The 19964-nt window shown below is 41.9% G+C and overlaps 1 long non-coding RNA gene across 4 annotated transcripts in view; it reads right to left on the bottom strand.

Moving 5' to 3' along the window:
• LOC143684986 (uncharacterized) overlaps positions 1–14719 on the bottom strand; it is a 90723-nt gene extending 76004 nt beyond the window's left edge. For 3 of the 4 annotated variants that reach the window (XR_013176313.1, XR_013176312.1, XR_013176311.1), the window contains exons 1-3: positions 14580–14719; positions 7070–7186; positions 6670–6722 (exon numbers count right to left, since the gene is read on the bottom strand). This is a non-coding gene — a long non-coding RNA (uncharacterized LOC143684986). Of the gene's footprint in view, positions 1–2287; positions 2458–6669; positions 6723–7069; positions 7187–14579 lie in introns of those variants that run through there. The other variant, XR_013176314.1, reaches the window with a different exon arrangement.
• Between the last annotated feature and the right edge of the window lie 5245 nt (positions 14720–19964).

Raw genomic sequence — 19964 nt, forward strand, 5'->3', positions numbered from 1 at the left:
TAAAATATTAGCTCTAATGTGCCAATTTGTTACTATAACAACTCAGTTCATTCTTCCAACAATACTATGAGGAAGACTATTATCTGTATTCTACAGATGAGACCTTATGAGGCTCAGAACAGATAAGTCAAAGTTTCTCTAAATTCGGCCCAACAAGCACTTGCATCAGAACTCCTTGAAGATGTTTCCATGGCAAACTCCTGGGTCTCACCACAGAGCTGCAGAGTCAGGACCTGGCATGTGTGTGTCTAACTAGTGTCCTTGGAGGCTCTCAGGCACACTTGATTTTGGGAAATGCATGGGCTAATGAGAGCCATGAGGAATTTTGTGAATAAGTGGTAGAAACTGAATGCAAGCTCAGATACTTGAACTTCAAAACTTTATTTCCTTAATGGACCACTTTGTTGTTGATGCTCCAATCCAAGAATCTGCTTATTTATGTACCCCAAACCTTTGTGAATGTCAGTCTTCTTTATTTAGTGCTTTAGTTTCCTATGCTACTTAAAGCAGATACCATGAAATGTGTGGCTTACACAATGGGGATTTGAGGCTGAGAAAATGTCAGAATCAAGGCATCATCAAGGTGCTGCTCTCTCCCTGAAGAAGAATGGCTGCTGGCAATCCTTGGCTCCTTTGCCACATGGCAAGACATATGGCGGCATCTGCTGCTCTCTCCCTTCTCTTCCAGGTTTGGTTGGTTTCAGCTTCTTGATGGTGTTCTCTCTCTTCTTCTCTCCCTTTTTCCCTCTCCTTCCCTCTCTCTTTATTCATTCCATATTTAAAGGACTCCAATAAGAGGATTAAGACCCATCCTGAATGAGGTGGGCCACACCTTAACTGAAATAACCTCTTCTAAAGGTCCTGGTTACAATGAGTTCACACCCACAAGAATGGATTAACTTTAAGAACATGCTTTTCTGGCAAACCTACAGTCTTAAGCCACCACATTCACCATACAGGATTTTGCCATGGCCCCTGCATTGTACCATGTAAGTTGGCACTGCCCAGAGACACATGGAGGCCCTGGTGGTTCATCATCCCCTGCTTCACCTCTCCTTCATCTCTTTCATTCCCTTCTCATCCCCAATACTATGCAGCTCTCTCATTCACATGGAAGATAGTAAGAGTTTTGATTGCTTTCAGAATTTTCAGAGCCTCATATTTTATGCCATCTTCTTCCTAAAGATTTTAAGAACTTTCTCATTAAAAAAAAATATTTTCAAATAATTGGGTTGTTTCATTTTAGACATATCTTTCCAAGATATGATACTGATTTTGTCATGCTCATCCTTGTTCAAGAAACAATTATTACTTATACATGATAATAATAATTAACATTTATTGAGGCTTCCTATATGTCAGGCATCATACTAAGCACATTTCATATATTTTCTCACTAGATCCTTCCTTGGAGGGATACTGTTAGCACAACCCATTTTGTGGATGAGCACAGTAGGTCTCAAAGAAGCTTAACTAAGGTTAACAGGATTTGAACTCAAATAATTTGACTCCACCTTACGCTATTCTACCCCTCACTGCTCAGGCAGTCCTCTCCACCTAACACTTTCTGCTGTTACTCATCCGCTCCTCAGGTCATCCTCCTCCATTACACCCTCATCCTCTCAAATACTGACCCTGCTCATTCCCACTTGCTGATCCTCCAACTACATCCCATTCTGGTCCTTAGCCTATACTGGTACATATTATTTACGAGCAGGAACAGGTTGGGTTCCTATCATACATCTTACTAGGAGGGTAAGAGGTACATGATAACCATATCTTGAATGAATGAAGGCAGCCCATCTGGAAAGAACTCCTGTATTGAGAAACAACAGATGGAAGAGATGTTCCTTCTATCTTTGGCTCTGCTACTCCTAAGAAATATGCCTGGGCAAGTCAGTCCATCTCCCTAGTCTGCAAAAAGAAGGGTTGGGCTGCATGATTTCTGAACTTTCGTCCAGCTCTAACACTCTCTAAATCTAAGTTCTATTCTTCCGTAAAGACATTCCTATAACTTTAGCCAATACCGTTCGTTTCCAATACAGGTCTGTATTTCAGTACTAAAATTAAGGTTCAATTTGACAGAAATTTCATGTACTACTTCTAGATATGGAGAGCAATGAAAATGTTATTTGAGTGCCCCCAATGTAGTTATTAATGGGATATTTTGTTTGGAGCAATGGGGCAAAATATTTGAAACATTATTGTCACTGAAAATCTAGAACACATGTATAATCTTCAAGCATATAAATTTTTGCTCTTTATTAAATATACATTTTTTGCACTTGATTATATACTCTCCTATATTCTCTATTTCCAGTGAATTTTATTTAGCAGATAGAATCCTTAAAGTGAGAAAATATTTGATGTGCTTTTTTGTATCTCCACAGCTCTTAGCCCAATGCAGTCTCATAGTAGAAGCACAATACATGCATATGTTCTTTAAAAATGGTAAAGCTAGAAACACAATATGAAGCATATGGGTTAGCATTAAGTACTTGATATAGTCAATAGCCTAGAATTTCAAGAAAGGGATAACTTCAGTCTAATCGAGTTCAGAAAATATTCAACAAAAAATGGCAGAGCACACAAGTCATCTTAGAATTTTCATATTCGTTCATTCATTCACTTAGTCATTCATTCATTGCCACTGTGATCCTGCTGTGACTTTTAAAAGATCATCATATATAAACTGAAAAGTTATCATTAAATTCATTTTTCCCTCCTGATGCTCACAATAGACTTGTATCTAAAGCTAAAGAGAGAAGGAGGTGCTAGAGAATTACCTGTTTCTAACCACTGATTCATAGAGTCATTGAAGGATCTTGTGTCAAGGGGTAGTGCAGACCATCTGGTTGAGAATTTGAGAACTAAAAGGACCCTTAGAAATGACAAAATTAACCTTCCTTGTTGTGCAGAGGAAGGAAGTGAAGGCCAGGGCAATAGGCAAATTGTCCAAGGTCTCACAGTAACTTAGAGACCAAGGCAAAAGTGAGAATAAGCACCATGACTTGGTGCCTTTTCCACAAGTTACACTGACACTTTAAAAAAAATAGTCCCATAGAATATTTATTTGCCTGGAGTTATTTCTCCCCACCATCTACTCATTGTGGTTTATATGAAGTTGAAGGCCACTAAAGAAGGGTTAGTCTTTTATTCCAGAGAAGGGTGACCAACTCATCCTGGTCTACCCAGGACTTTCTGTTTTGGATGCATGAGACCAGGATAAACTAAGACAGTTGGTCACCCTAATCCGGAGGAAGTATGTGTTCCAAAATGTGCAGTTTCCTACAGAACTGCAGATCATTCTATGTTCCCTAGAGAGAGGCTGCCTGTCCTTGAGCTAGTTAAATGCTCTACCTATATGGCAAATGACCAGCCATGGGCAAATCAACACCTACTGTGGGAAAGGCTTTGCCAGGCACCTCTGTTCAGGTTGTTTGACACACAAATCTCAGGCATGAAGATGTGACCTGGATACCTGTTCCATATAACAGAGGTTCAAATCCTGGACACCTGTTCCATATAACAGCAGTTCAAAGCCTGGTTGTCACAAAGAACTGGGCAACCTTGGGTTAAGTGTTTAATGTAACTGTGCCTCAATTTCTTTTTCTGTAAAGTGGTGGCAGTAATAAAACCTAATTTTACAGGTAGCTATATTCTTCCAAGCACTTAGATGATCTACCTTTTGGGGTTAATTTGATGATCTCAAAGCACTGAGGACAGTGACTGCCAAGCAGTAAGTATTCAGTAAATTTTGGCTTGTGTTATTAAATCCTATGCTTCCTACTGCCTCTGGACTCAGTTTACTCCCTTTGGCAGACCCTACTGGCTGCTTGCTCAATATTTATTCTTCTTTCTTTCTCACTGACAGATCTTTTTTAGTCAATATCTCAATGAGTCTGGCTTAAATGCTCCCATCCAAGAATCCCTTGCAGCCAGAGTTGGTCATGTCCTTCAAATCTGGCCAATGATATGTGAACTGAAGACACTGAGTAGGGCTGCTGGGAAAACTTGTTGAAGGGATTAAACTCCCTCTACATTTTTTCAACTCATTGTCTTCTGCTCTCCACTAGGGTAGCCAGATAAAATATAGACCTTATACTTAAACTACTCATTCTTTGTCTAAAATGGAAGTTTAGCTAGGTATTTATATTTGCTATACCCACCACCATTCCCTCACCCTTCCTGGAAGGTTGACATCACCCCTGGAAGCATAGCTGCCATCTTGAGAGTATCAGCTAAGACAAGCTAAGGATGGTGATGGAGAAAGATTGAGGGAACTAGGTCACTGAAGGTCTCCTGGGGCCACTCTAGCAGACTGGACTGATGAAGCCACTGTTCCTATGGTATGCAGCTGAATACAGGCCCTGACTGATAAACTTCCTGGGGTTCAACCTGTGTTTCTTGAGAATTACAGAATGCCTGTAATTCAGGCAGAATTGAGTGGTTGAGACAGAACCAAATTCTCCCTTATCTATTTTCAGATCATCTTCTATGACTCTTTCTAATATTCTGTCACCTGAATGTGGTACATTGCCTGAGTCAAAGTAGAACTCACTGACCTCCCCTCCCAGAAGGGACAAAGGGATTCTAACATATTTAAAACATAACTTTGTAAATATACCCAGATATCCTATCCTTAGTAAATAAGAACGACTGAGTTATCTGGTTATGAGTAACATTTAAAAAAATAATTTTCAATACATTACTGTAGCTGCTGAAATTTATATCCTAAATTCCTTATTCTGAACTTTTAAGAAGGTAGAAACTTTTTCCCCAGAAAATCAACTTATCCACTAATTAAATGTTAAGCCAAAATTTTAAAAGCATCAGTGTTAAGGATGCTAAGCTACTGGCCCACCTAAGGCACCTACCTTTCCAGATTGGCCCTCTGGGGACTATCCCAGTTCAGATACTGAGATCAAATCCCAGCTCTTTCCCTCCATAAATGTATCCTGCACCAGGTACCAAGTAATATTCCCAGAACATTAATCTCGGAAGACCACTGCCCTGCTTGGGGACCTCTCTAGCTCTCCACTTTGCCTCCCAATATCTGGTTCCTTGTTTCCGGAGAAGCAGCTCCATGATTTGGCTACAGCCAACAACGCACCCTCGTCGCCCAGGACAGAGGCTCATTTCCAGGTCCTCTCACATTCTCACTTTGGCCCTGATACCTGTGCTGGTTCTAATGTCTTTCTTTTGCCCATGCTGTCAGCGCCTCCTGGAATGCCCTCCCTTCTATCGGTTGATTCCCATCCTGCCCTCCATACAGAATCAGGCTTTCTGGGCTGCTCCAGCTGCAATGACATCTCTCAGCTGTTAAATCATATTCCCCACTGCCCTGACTTGCAACTCAGCAGTTCCCTTTGTATGCTTTGCATTTACAACCAGATTGAGGAGACCTCAGCACCTAGCACAGCGGGACTTGCAGAGGACATGGTCATGAAGCTCTTATTCAATGATAAGTTCTTTGACACATGCAGAGAGAACAGAGAGTAACTATGGGTCAGTAACTTTCATTGGCAAAAGCACTTACTCTTATCCAGGAGAAAAATCTCCCCTTGTCTATTCTCAAAAGGTTTCAGTTCCCTACTTGCAGCAGGTACCTAACACAGAGGGTATCAAAACACAACTGCATCCTATAGTCATGGATCACATCCCTCACATCATCACGGCTCTGCCGCAACTGGACACCCACTGTCTGTGTCTCCAACAAGTGCCTTTTATCAATCATCAAGGAGCTTCCAGAAGATTTACTCAGCCCCTTATTTAAGAGTCTTTCCTTTAGATCATAGGTTAGCAAACTGTAGCCCATGGGCCAAATCCAGTCTGTTGCCTATTTTTCTAATTATGTTTTATTGGGATACAACCGTACTCAACCATTTATGCATCGTCTATATCTGCTCTTATGCCACAGTGGCAGAATTCAGTGGTTGAGACAGAAACCAAATAGCCCTCAAAGCCTAAAATATTTACTACCTGGCACTTTCCAGAAAAAATTTTCCAAACCCTCCGCTAGATGGCCGTGGTCATGGATAAGATGCTTACTCATGGGAGAGTTTTGATTCACTGTTATCAAATATGATACCTTTATTTGTAATATTACTTTTTCTTCCAAACAACATTGTTATGCATGGACAATGAAAGACATGCAGCTTTTGGCAAGCCAAGAAATGAGGTCAATTGTTTAATAGAAAATGAGAAGCAAGGGGAATTGGTATGCTCTTGATCTGCACTTTCATAAGAAGCTCTCTCCTTCTGGTCAGAGTTGAATCAGATAGTGATAGATCACAGCAAAGAATAGTGACAAGAATCTTTCCAGCCTATTTAGAACCAGTGGACCAGTCATTGCCAACAAAATAGCAAGAGTAAAATCATTAGGTTGCTTGTAATCAGATGGAGTCAATGTCCCAACAGATTACTAACTGATCACCTTCCCACATCCAGGTCTAATAGGGGCAGCTAGTGTACAGAATAGAAAACTGCACATTAATAAATGCAAACAACTCATCCATGGATTAAACAAAACAGACACTTATTTCACTATAACATAAAAATCCAAAGGAAGGCTATTCAGGACTGGGTTGGTGACAACATGATCTGCAAGGTCCCAGGCTCCTGTTTTCCACTTTACCAACTAACTTGCAGCTTCAAGCTTCAACTCACCTCATGGCCCAAGATAGATGCTGTAGCTCTAGCCATTATGTCCCATTTGCAGGCTAAAAGAAAGAAGAAAGCCAATGTGCAAAAAAGGCATTTCCCAGCTGAGTCAACTTTCACCCAATACCTCAGCTTACATTTCATTAGCCAGGACATAGTCATGTGTCCCCACCTGGTTGCAAGGGCAACTGGGAACTGTAGTCTTTAAGCTGAGTAGTTGGGTTTATAGAAAAAAAATTAAATGCTGTCAGTAAGGAAAAGGAGGAGGGCAATTAGCACATGAAATTCTTAGTAGGAAACTCACTCCCTTTGATTTACTTTCAAGGAGGATTCACTCTGACCTTTGTGCTGTGTCTACCCAGAATGAGCAGCTACAAATAAAAGCGGTTTGCAGTAAAGTACTCACCATATTACCATATGTTTTTTCCTAGGGGGATGATCGCCGGCATTTGATTAATGCCATGTCCAGAGTTGAGAGAGGAGATTGTTCTCTTCCTGTTCTCCTGCTCCAGAGAAAGAAAGTCTGAAAAAGCCAGAAGGACAAACATTTTGTGGATTTGAACCTCTCCCATTCATCAGAGTTTTGGCCTCTTTGGAACCCATTTCCCTCAAGGAAGAGGAGAAAGAATATTTTGTCAGTGCTTTCGAAATGTGGCACGCCCCACAACTTCTGCATCCATACAGGGAGTGCAGTCTGAAATTCCTCCCCATGCCTTCCAACTAGTCGTTTTATGGCATTGCAGTGCAATTTAGTAACAGTTCCTGCCCAAGTACCAGACACTTGCTGTGTAAATAAGAAGCTAAAATAGATCTCCTGGCCAGGACAAGGGATGTTACAAGGTAAGGAGCAGGGATGGAGAGGGGGGATGTCTGTAAGGAAAGGGAGGACACAGCACTCAGTCAAACATCTGCATGTTATTCCAACTGCGATTTCTGCTTCCTTTCCCCGGTTAGAACATCCCTGTGTGTCTTTACCGAAGGTGATAAGAAGCCTCTCTGCCCCCTAGGTAACAAGATGCCAGGGAAAGCCAGGGAGTTGGAGAGGAAATAAACAAAACAAAGTAGGTCCAGCAAAGCCCCAACTGTTTCAAGAAGCAGCCAACCTCGCAAAGAGGCCAACTGCCCTTGTGGTCAGGAGAGACGCGTGCAGGATGGTGGCATGGAGGAATGGAGACTACATGGGGTCACGGATGGAGAACAGGCTGCCCCTCACCCAATCCTGCCACATACCTTGGGCTGCATTCAGGGCTTTTTGGGAAAGGAGCAAGGGAGTCCTCCTTGAACTAACCGTGCCTCACTGGAGGGGCAAGATGACAACTTTCACAGGGACCCAGGATGCCTTGCCAGGCCTAGCCTTGCCTCTCACTGCTGCCTGCAACACCTAAGCCATTGTGAGGGTATTGCTGTCTCTCACTGCACTTTCTCAGTCTGGCACTCTTCCTACTTGAATAGAATTAAAAGGAAGCTGCTTTACAAAGTAACCTCCAGCAATGTCAAAGCTCAGTGCTGTAAAGCTGAGAGCTCTGTCCCTCTGTGCTCCCTGAGAGGTGTACCTTTTCCAGGTATGTTGTGCATGCTTCCTTCCCCAGGTAGAGGCTGTGTCACAGCATATTGGCAGCAATATTGGATCTTTTACCCAAACTCTGGCTGTATTTGAAGCCATTTGTCTGATGTCTGTCGTCTTTTGCCAAGTGGTCTGTTAGTCTGCCTCCTCCTGTCCTGCAGTATCCACAGCTCAGGACACTTTTGTGCCGGACTCCAAGGAGACCAGAGCAGACCATGACCACCGATATGCTGAGCCATGTTCTCTGAGCTCAGTGCCACTCCCCATGGCCACATAAGTTTGGACTGAAAAAGCACAAAAAACAGAACTGCACCATGGGCCCACTTAGCGGCAGATTCCAGGCTGTTTAGCAGACAAGCAGCATGGGGACATCCTTGGCTGTTTGTCCTAATGGATGAGCCCTCACTTAAGTGGGGTGCTGAACCTTAAGCAAGTCTCGACCCAGGTCCTCTCGTGGCGGCCACTGGCAGACACTGAAGCCATTTGATGTCTGCCTCCTCCTATACATGAAATACAGGCATCGATCCAACCAGTGAGAAAATTTCCCACATTTGGATTATGATTGAAGTTTCGCTCCAAGCATTGCACTTAGAAAATTATAGCTCTATGTCAATCAGTAATTTACCTCCAAAGGGCGCATAGCTCACTCCTTCCTCTCTGGAAGCATCAGATCAGGAGGCAATTTTTAATGACTGATAACATGATTTCTATTTTTATTGAGCTATAATTCAAGAGTAAAGTATTCATCCCCATTTTTCTGGCAACGCCACTTTGGATATATCCTTAGAAAGAGAATTCGGAAGTAATAGACCAGTATCTTCTCTCTTACGAAGTTTCACATCTTTCAAATGATGAAAAGCTTTATTATTCAAGGAGCAAAAATTTGGCCTAAAATAGATAAGAGCTGTTCCCAGAGTCCAGTCTAGACTTCAGTCTTTCCTTGTCGGTCTCCAAGGTGCTAGAAGGAGAAAAGAGGAGAAAGAGTCGGGAATACCGGAGAAGAGTTCTCACTGCCCAGAATGAAGACCGCCTTTATAGCTTGAGAGCTGTCTTCAAATAGATCTCAAAAAGCAGATCTAGACATTAGAAGGAAAAATACTTAGGTCCATGTTTAAGAACTTCTAAATAATGAGGTTCTCTGGAAATTGTTGGGTATCCTTTAGAACATTAAACAGACATATGCCCTGCCTGGTGTAGCTTCCAGATTAGAGGGAAGAGGATGATAAAGAGATCAACAAACACGTAAATCATACTCATCAATTGCAGCAAGTGGCAGGAATGAAGTAACCTGGTATGGAAGTACTTAATTGCTCTGAGCCGGATAGGCCAGGTGGCCCTGCCATCTCTTTCTCTGCCCAAGGCCTTCATACAGGCTCCTCAGACCTCCAAATCCTCCCCACCTCTCCCCAGCCTTCAGGTCTAAACTAAATGGCCCCTTCCTCAGGGAAGTCCTCCTGACTCCATTTTCTAAGTGTGTCCCCCATCCCTCTTTACTCTCTAGTTCCACGCCATGTTATCAGAACTAGATCATTTAACTTTGGACCCGTGGCTCTGTTTTTTTTTTAATACTTGCCCATAGAGACACATATAATGTTTATTCTAAAAATAATGAGATTGACAGTTCAAATAATTCTACTCAAGCAAATAATAAGAAACACTCATTCTCACACATAGACAAAACAACCACTCTGAGATTCAGATCATTCAAGGGTTTTTCAGCCTAAAAGGATTATTTTGACTAATAACCTTAGAATATACTGTATATGAAATTCTAACTTCAGAATTCCCTTCACGCTACAATAATATTTATGATGACTGACATTTTGACTGGAGTGGGACTTTTTGTCTAAGATGATTACATGTCATAGATGCAAATAACCATATAATTGCTCTAATGTGAGCTCAGTTTTAATCACAATACCAAGGTTTGATCTTGAGCAATTCATCAGACCATTTTCCAAGAGAGAACATATAAAATGATAAATTAGACTATTAGAACCCACTTCATACTTGGTTATGGGCAATAAAAATTGGGTATCAGTTGATAAGACATGAAAAAGACCAGAAATCCTACCTACAGGGAATTTCATATGCTTCATTTGCAAAGTACAGAATACGGTGCATATCTTAGAAAATGGTGTTCAATCTTGATTTTTAAAGAAAAACTGTTCTATTAATCGAATGAGAAAATTAAATACTTATTATGCTGTGGTAATGAAACCACTAATTCCTTTTAAAGCATGACTATTATTTTCTAAGCACACCCACCCAATAGTTTTCTGGCTCACAATAGATAACCATTTACTTATTTTCAGTTTAAATTTTATGGATCTCTGTTTCTTTTTTTCTCCCTTATGCATTCTGTACACATGTTCTATATTTTAACTCAGTCCATTTACATTTATTGTATTAACTAAATAATTACATTTATTGTATTAACTAATAAAAAGTAGTCTTATTTCCATTGCCTTGTTTTGTGTTTTATACTTCGTGACTGTTCTCTCTCTGTTACTCAGTCTTTTGCCATTTGGAAAAATGTTTTCTAACCTTTTGCAATTAGTAATTTTGAGATATATATTCTGATTTTATTTATACTTAATGGTTCATTTGAGTGTAAATTTGAAAATACTCTAGTCTGTACATTTCTCCTAGGAATGAAGTAGCACTGTGGACCCTTTACCACTAATAAACAAGATAAGCAAATAAACAGCATTCTTTTCCTCTTACTTTCCTCCTTCCTAGTTTCTCCAAAATAGGGGATGATTCCGCTGACTATGATGATGATTATTTTTATATTCTCCTTATTATCATTATTATTTTACATTTCCAATCAATTTTCTAACCATATTTACAATAGCACTTATTTAGACAAATTGATCTCTGCCTTCAATAAAGCTACATTTTCCAACTGTTAGCTGTTTAATTTTAATTCATTCCTCTATCAGTTGGCACATCTTTGAGTACTTTATGAAATGAATACACAGGTAGTTGCAGAGTTTTTCCTATAGTAAATCTATTTTCAGAAGCCCACATTCCTTCTGCAACTAGACATAGATGATCCATTTCTTTTATTTTTTTTTCCATCAGCTCTAGCAGGGAATTGACTGATTGATTGATTGCCTATTTATTCAGGCATGAATGACCAGTTTGGGCCCACCATGCCTGAAGTTTGCCAATATTTTCAATGCAGACAGTCAATTGATTCCCATCAATAAGGATATGGATGATTTGGAATCTTCCTTTCTGATCCTGAAACTGGAAGTCCTGCTTCATTTACAGAATTCCATCCACATTTTAGTTTTTGAAAATCAATTTTACAATATTACCCTTTTGAATGGTTGAGAGACCTGTTTCCTCAGCTAGGCCATCTTTTACCAGAAAACCCAATTTATTCCTAAATACTTTGATAAAGCCTGTATTCCTTTCCTTTTCAGAGGCAGGCTCATACTGCAATTCCCACTCTTCTCTCTGTTTTCCTCTCTCGTCTGCTCATCATTGTCAGGGTCCCATGACTGGTTTCTAACTATCTCAGACCTGACATTATTGCATACCACAAATGGTACTCTTCAAATGAATATCAAAAAGTACTAAATGAAAGAGTTTGGTTAGAATCAATGACCTTAGCTGAGACAGAAAGCAGTTGCTTCACCCTTTATTTGGTGAAGGCTCCAAAACTCCAGGATACATAACTCAGTATGACTGGGTGGAAATTTCCCAGTGCCTTTCTGCCTAATCCAGCTTGTCTATGCCGATTCCCATTCAATCTTTAGTAGGTAGACATCACTCCTGGCAGCTAGAAAATCATTAGCCTGTATTCTCAATTTCCTGTACTATGGAAGTTTTCATCTCTCTCTCTTCATTTCCTTAATTATTTCAGCAGAAAGTTGGACAGGTAAATAAAGTGCTTCTCACTAACTGCCATCCTATCCTGAACATAGATTTTCATAGAAATTTTAATGAAAAAGAGGGTATTCTAGTTTGCTAGCTGCTGGAATGCAACACACCAGAGACAGATTGGCTTTCAATAAAAGGGGATTTATTTAGTTAACGTATAGTTCTTCAGAGGAAAGGCAGCTAACTTTCAACTGAGGTTCTTTCTTACGTGGGAAGGCTCAGGGTCATCTCTGCTGGCCTTCTCTCCAGGCCTCTGGGTTCCAACAATCCCAAGGTGATTTCTTTCTGCATCTCCAAAAGCCTGGGCTGAGCTGTGAGTGCCGAGGTGAGGTATGCTGAGCTGCTTGGGCTGTGCTACGTTGAGTCTCTCATTTAAGCATCAGCTAATTAAATCAAACATCATTCATTGCAGCAGGCATGCCTCCTAGCTGACTGCAGATTAATCAACAGCAGATGAAGTTCACATGCCACTAGCTCATGTCCACAGCAATAGAACTACGCACCTTCACCTGGCTAAGTTGACACCAGAATCTAACTACCGCAGAGGGAGAACACATATTAGTCATACCATCTAAAAGATAAGTTTGAACATTTGACTTTCTTCAGAATAGAGACAGCTTATATAAAAGTAAAATAAAAAAAAAAAGTGCAAGCAGAAACTTGTACACAAGTGTTCATTGCAGCCTTAATCACAGTTTAAGGTGGCCACAACCCAAATGTCACTCAAAGTGAATGGATAGGGTGGTGCAATGGTGGCTCAGTGGCAGAATTTCCACCTGTCATGCCAGAGACCTGGGTTCGATCCTGGTGCCTGCCCATGCCAAAAGACAAACAAGCAAGCAAAAAAAATGAATGGATAAATAGAATTGGCATATCCATACAATGGAATATTATTCAGCCCTAAAAAAGGAATGAATTTCTTATACATGCTACTACTCAACAAAATATTATGTTCAGTGAAGTAAGCAAGACACAAAAGGACAAATATTGTATGATTTCACTCGTATGAAACACCTAGAATAGGCAAATTCATAGAGACAGAAAGCAGATTAGTGGTTGTCAATGACTGGGGTGGGGGGGTGGGAATGGGGAGTGAAGGTCTAATGGGTGTAAATATTCCTTTTGAGGTGATGAAAATGCTGTGGATTAAGTAGTGGTAATTGTTGCATGACATTGTAAATGCAGTGAATGCCACCAATTGTAAATTTTTATATGTATTTTATCACAATAAAAAATAAATAAAATAAACAAAAACAGGTGATGGATTCTATGATCCTGCCCTTTTCCACTGGCCATCAAAGTGGTTAAGGGTGCGTACCTGGGGAAAGATGATTATTTCACACTAGGGGCATTTCTCAACAGAGAAGGATTAACCAAAGCAGCAGCTGGTCTAACAAATCAAGGCTGTTGGAAACAAAGGAGAGGGAGGTGTTGGAAGCAGGTCTTTGTCTAAGAAGAAGATGCAGAGCAAAGCTCAGGACAGGCTGTGGCTGCTGAGTGCTTGTTTTCAAATCCTAGCTCCCCTGCATATTAACTGTAGGTCTGAGGACAAGGTAACATTTCTGTGCCTTGGGTTCCTTACGTGTAAAGGCAAGATTTATCCCAAAGGGAAGCTGTCAGGAAAACTGAGATTATCCATGTAAAATGCTTAGACTAGCAATTGGCCAACCATGAAGGCTCATTAGGGTGAGCCAACACCAAAACTTTATGTTGGTGTTATCCTCACTCATGTGTCTTAAACATAGAGTGATCAGATAAAGACAAAGCAGAACAAACTAGCAGACATTCACTTGAGCAACACAAGCAGGAAGGAAGACTGCTAGTTCCCAAATGTCAGAGCAGCTCGGGGTGCAGAAGCCTGGACTGGGGGCAGGGTGGTTGACACTGCAGGGAGAGGAAGACTTGGGTTAGAAGTCACAAATCTTCACATTTCCTGAGGACAGGAATGTTGCCTTGTTTTTCTTGAAATCACTGTATTTTCTGTATCCAGCTTAGAGACTTTATATAGCAGCCGCATGATAAATATTCCTTAGATGAATTTATTAATGGAACGAAGTAGGAACAGGACCAGAGGGAGAATGGAAACAGAGACTAGATAGCAGCAGGATTAATATTCAAAATAATAGCCTGCATCATTTATTCACCACCTTAAATGGTCCTGGTAAGGTAGTTTATATATCAATTCATTTTGAATTCTCATCAAAAATCCCATATTCTAAATGAAGGAACCAAGGGTTAGAGGAGTTAAGAGACTTGCTCTGTGTCCCTTCACTAGAGTGTGTCCAAGCCACCAAGTAAACCCAGCTGGCCTGAACTTGAAACTCAGGCTTCTTCTACAGATCCACACACCTCTCAGACTTAGCTGCAATCCTGTGAAGACAGGGTGGAGGGCCCTGAACCCAGGACAGGAACCTGGAGCCCGGAGACCCCTGAGTGACTTCATAAAGCAAAGGCTCACCTCAGAATGTTTGCTTCAGACAATGGGAGAGGAAGAAAATTCAGGGAAGAAAGCTGCCTGGAGATTCATCCCCCAGGTGCAAAGGAACTGAGATAATAAGATAATTCAAATATTCCACTTTGCCTTTTTATTAGCCTGGGGCAGGGTCCAAAGGGACAATTATGATGACAGTCAAAGAGGCAAATAGGGAGTCTGCACATTGTTGGGTCATTGAGAGGAAAGAGATCATAGAGAACCAGAATGTGACCATTACTTTATAGGATTTTAATCCACTCTAAGTTAAAAGTCATAGATTTAAATAAAACCATGTGAGTGTTGCAATGTAACATGCATCTACATGCTGCATTAATAACCTCCCACTTTCAACCTCCCAAATGTCCATTCTTGACCATCTGACCTTTTTGGTTGATGACTCAATCAAGAAAGGCAAGCAACTCAGCTGCCATGCATCTCTGTGAAATAACACATATTTGCATCTTGAGCTAAATCTTCTTGTAAACACTGCGAGACTCTGGAAGAGGGTAGAGGTAAAGAGAAACATGCCCTCTTGCAGGGCCCTATTGGGCTAACACAACATGTCACCCTCACAATCTTTCCCTGGGACTGGGGTAAGCCATGCTCTAGGACCACCAGAAGATCCACAGTTGCCCCACAGAGGGAGATACTTCCCAGCTACAAGCACTAAAAGAGAGGTGATGGCATCAACTCTGGTTCTAGAACCTTATGGGTCACCCCCGCCTATCTTTATGTGGCTGCAGTCGTGGGAGCAATCCTGCCAGCTCACTGGGACTCACTACCACTTCTTTCTAGGTGAGAAGGTTAAGGCAAGGTTGGCAAGGCCTAAGCCAGGGAACTTGAGAGGGCATCACCTACCTACTGGTTTGTTAAGTACATTCTGTAGGAAACGGGGTCAGGAATGAGCAGGATCTCACCTACTGCCCCATGGGGCAGTTTCAAGGAAATGTAGGTGTTCATTAACTTGCCTGGCCCACGGCCACTCAGAGAACATGTGGTAACTGGATGAACCTAGAAATAATGAACCTCACAAATAGGAGTCTAAAGCCAGGAGTTTTCATTAGGGATGGCAGAGACTCCTGAAATGAAAGACACATGTAGACTGTAGCATTAGGAGTCCCCATTCCAGGCAACCAGACTCTAGAGGGTCACACGGGTCAGAGGTCAGAGGAGGCTCTCCATCAAGGTGATGTCAGGAGCAGGACTTGGGGAGATGAGGGCAAGGATGAGCCAGCACAGGAGGGGACAGGGCCAGAAGAGCTGAGGAACTGCAGCCAGCTCCCATTAAAGACTTCAAGCCTCAGAAAATATCAAAGTGTGGTCCAAGAATCAACTTTATAGGAATTACCTGGATTCTAGGATCAACATTTAGATTCCTACATCCCACCCCAGATCTACAAAGCTGAGTCTTTAGAAGTTAGTTCAATTTGAAGGCCCATGGCCAAAGAAGGAAGGAAATACTCATGCAAATTGACCGCAGTAAAATTGTCCTTTATTCTGCCCAGGCCACCACCTCAAGGACTAGTCCTCAGGGCCTGGAATGAACCAGGACAAAACAATCTCAAAACTAAGAATCCACTTAGTTCAGTACAAGACTCACTGCATCCTGGTCTTAGTCCCCTCTGCTCACCTGCTGTGCTAATGAGTCCTGTGTCGTTAATCAGCTCCCCTCGTGGGCCAAAGAGCTCCAGCTCATCCACGATCACAGGCCTCAGGTTTGTAGCTGAAACTGGGGCCTATGCCCAACACCCACCTCAACTCCTCAGCTTCATAGTTCCTTGGGGTGAGAGCTACTGGGACGCTCCCACTGCAGGCTCCTGTCTGTGCAGCTAAGTAAACAATTACAGGCCCAGGCCAACTTCAGCTCACCAGCAGTCCTAAAAGGGCAGGGAAGAGTGTCTGTAGCCTAACCTCAATTTCCAGTGTACCCAGAATTAAGCTGTCCTGAGATACCTGGTGTGGGGAGATAGCTCCTGGGTGTGGGGCCTCTAGTGCCAGGCATATTATAAACACTCAATGAAAAGTCTTTTAATGAATGAGGTTGTGATTCTCCAAGTCACAGACTACCTGGTCCCACCATGGCAGCCCAGTACCTGGGATGGTGACTGTCTCCCTCTATGAGATCTGCCCAGTCGTCTGTTGGCTCCATGACAGACAACCTCCCCTAAACCACAGGTTGATTAAGTAAGGCCCTGATAAACTGTCTCTTTCTATTCTCCTAAAATCTGATTCTTGCTCCACGTGCTCCCACCCCCCATCTAGATGCAGAATAACATATAGTAGGGATCAGAAAACTTTTTCCATAAGGGGCTGGAGAGTAAACATTTTAGGCTTTGTGGGCCATGCTGTCTCATTTGCAACCCCTAGATTCTGCTATTGTAATACAAAAGCAGCCATAGACTGGATGCAAACAAATGGTTATAGCTGTGTTCCAATAAATCTTTAATTACAAAAACAGGCAGCACTCTCTCTCTAACCTAACTCTGCAGGTGAACTCATTGTTCTTCCTCCTACATGGGACATGACTCTCAGGGGTGTAAATCTCCTGACAGTATGGGACAGAACTCCCAGGATAAGTGGGGAATCATAGGATTGAGAAAGTCTACTTGACCAAAAGGGGGAAAAGAGAAATGAGACGAAATAAAGTCTCAGTGGCTAAGAGATTTCAAAGTCGAGAGGTTATCTTGGAGGTTATTCTTATGCATTATATAAATATCCCTTTTCAGTTCATGGTGTATTGGAGAGGCTAGAGAGAAGTACTGAAATTGTTGAACTGTGTTCCAGTAGCTTTGATTCTTGAAGATGATTATATAACTATATAGCTTTTACACTGTGACTGTGTAATTGTGAAAACCTTGTGTCTGATACTTATCTGATGATGAGTAAAAAAAATATATGGATAATAAATAAATAAATAATAGGGGGATAAGGGGTAAATAAATTAGGTAGATGGAAATACTAGTGGTCAATGAGACAGAGGGGTAAGGAGTATGGTATGTATGAGTCTTTTTTCTTTTTATTTTTTTTTCTGGAGTGATGCAAATATTCTAAAAAATGATCATGGTGATGAATACACAACTATGTGATGATATTGTGAGCCACTGATTGTACACCATGTATGGACTGTACATGTGTGAAGATTTGTCAATAAAAATATTTTAAAAAATGAAAACAATAGGCAGCAGGCAGTTTGGTCCACGGGCCTTGGTATACCAACCCCTGACAGAGGTTAGAAGTGAAGGCTCCAAAGACAGACAGGGTGGATTCAAATTCAGGCTCCATACTTACCAGCTGTGCAGACTTAGACAAATTACTTAACTCCTCTAAGTTATACTATTAATATATACATCATGCTATTGTTATAAGGTGAGATTAGTGATTAAGGGAGTTTCCAGGCACATAGTGAATGATTAATAGATGATGTGCTAGTACTATATTACTGTGTTAGCTCTTTCAGAACAGTGAGAATTCTGCCTCACATCAATTTCATCAAATACTTCCTAGCAATTGACTGCTGCCCAAGGGGTCCCCTGACACTAGCTCTTGCCCAACTTATGCCTGCATTTGTTTTACTCTCTGAACATTGTTTTATTAATTGTTCAGTTATCCTGGCTGGAGTTAACCTCTGTGACTGGGTTGTATTCTGTAATACTAGGTAGAGCTCTTCCCATCTCCCATGCCCCCTACATGCCCAATACTGCCACTTGGTGCCAGCATGCCTCAAGCATAAACCACTGCCCTTTGTGACAGCTTGGATAAAAGAACAGGACTAAACGGGCTATGATGTCATCTTCCTATATTGGTGCTTCCCAATAGCATTATGAGGAGTGTCTATTCTGTAGGACATTAATGAGTACTTGCAAAAGGGAAAAATGCTCTATGGCCAAATAAGTTTGGAGAGCACAGAGGTAAAGACAGTTTATAATGTTTCTTTACTACAAAACTTCTCAGGTGCTTTGATGGGCCAATAGACTTGGTTGTGCATCTTCAAGAGAGGAATCTAAGCCTCTGCAGCATTTACAAAATGTATTCTGACATGGAACAATTTTCAAGGACTACCATACTCGATCAAAATTCTGAGGATCACATTTTGGGGAAATACAATTGTACACCAAGGGCCATGCCTCTCTGCTCTCTGAGTTGATTGATGGCAAAGGTTAACAGACCAAGCACAGTAGAGAAATCTTTAAAATCCTTATGTTCCGTTCTCATCACAACTCACTCAGCACATTTGAACCATTGGACCCTGCTCTCCTGCCTGGCGGTGGGGGGTGGGAGGCCCAAGCCTCTTCCTTCTGTCAACCAGACCAGCCAGATCTATAAAGAATTCCTTAGTTTGTGAAATCCAATGCCCCTTCCTTCCTCAAGCCACCCCAGTCATTCCAGTCAATCTATATCTTTCCAAATGTTCTCCTCTTTGACTCTTAAAAAAGTTCAAAGTGGCCCACAACTCATGTCAAATGGGCTGACTGGCCTGCAGTTTTCTTGTTTGTCCCCACGGGCTCCTTTATAAAACCATGGCTTTATTGGCCTTGGTCATCTCATCTCCTTAGAGGCCTTTTCTGAACTCCGTGAACTTATTTAAACACCCCCAGGGCTTCTCCTCTTTCCCTCGGTCCCTTCTCTGTGTGCCCAGAGCATGGTGGGGCTGACCTAAGGAGGCACTGTGGAAATTCTAATTCTTTCCAGCAATTCCCAGCGCTGCTGTTTGCATTCTTCACTCTTCATGTACGTCCACACCATCACAGCCTCTGGCCTTGTTGCATGGGGGGGGGGGGGTCCCAATCTTTGTCTCAGTGGGAGCCGGAGCTGAGACCCTTCTTCTAACGGACCCCCACTCCTGCTGCTGGGCTAATATTTAGTCCCTGACAAGTGACTTCCTTTTTTCTTTTCTGTACTGATGATCAGGGGTAAAAGAGCTTGTCACCAAACAATATCTGGGAAGCACCTTGAAGTCTTCTGATGAAAGGTGCTATTGAGGCACTACTATTTTTTTTTTTTTGCATGGGCAGGCACCAGGAATCGAACCCTGGTCTCTGGCATGGCGGGTGAAAATTTAGCCTGCTGAGCCACTGTGGCCCAGCCAGTACTACATTTTACTATTTCTACAAACAAAGGGAATAAAAGCACGTTGCTTCATCTATTTCTCCTGTGTGGGCTCGGCCTCTGTAATGACCTGGCTAGAGGGCACTTACTCAGAAGGCTGCATCTACAGGCAGGGGGCTGCCCCACCACCCCAGCGGGCTTTCAGAAGGCTCTCCCAGAGCATTCATTTTGGCAAATCTGTGGTTGAGACACACTTTGGGATGGAGTAGTTGTCAGGTTGTTGATATGGGGAAATTGACCTTAACCCCGAAGAATTTACAAATC

Source organism: Tamandua tetradactyla, chromosome 1 (genome assembly GCF_023851605.1).
Source record: "Tamandua tetradactyla isolate mTamTet1 chromosome 1, mTamTet1.pri, whole genome shotgun sequence".
NCBI lineage: Eukaryota > Metazoa > Chordata > Mammalia > Pilosa > Myrmecophagidae > Tamandua > Tamandua tetradactyla.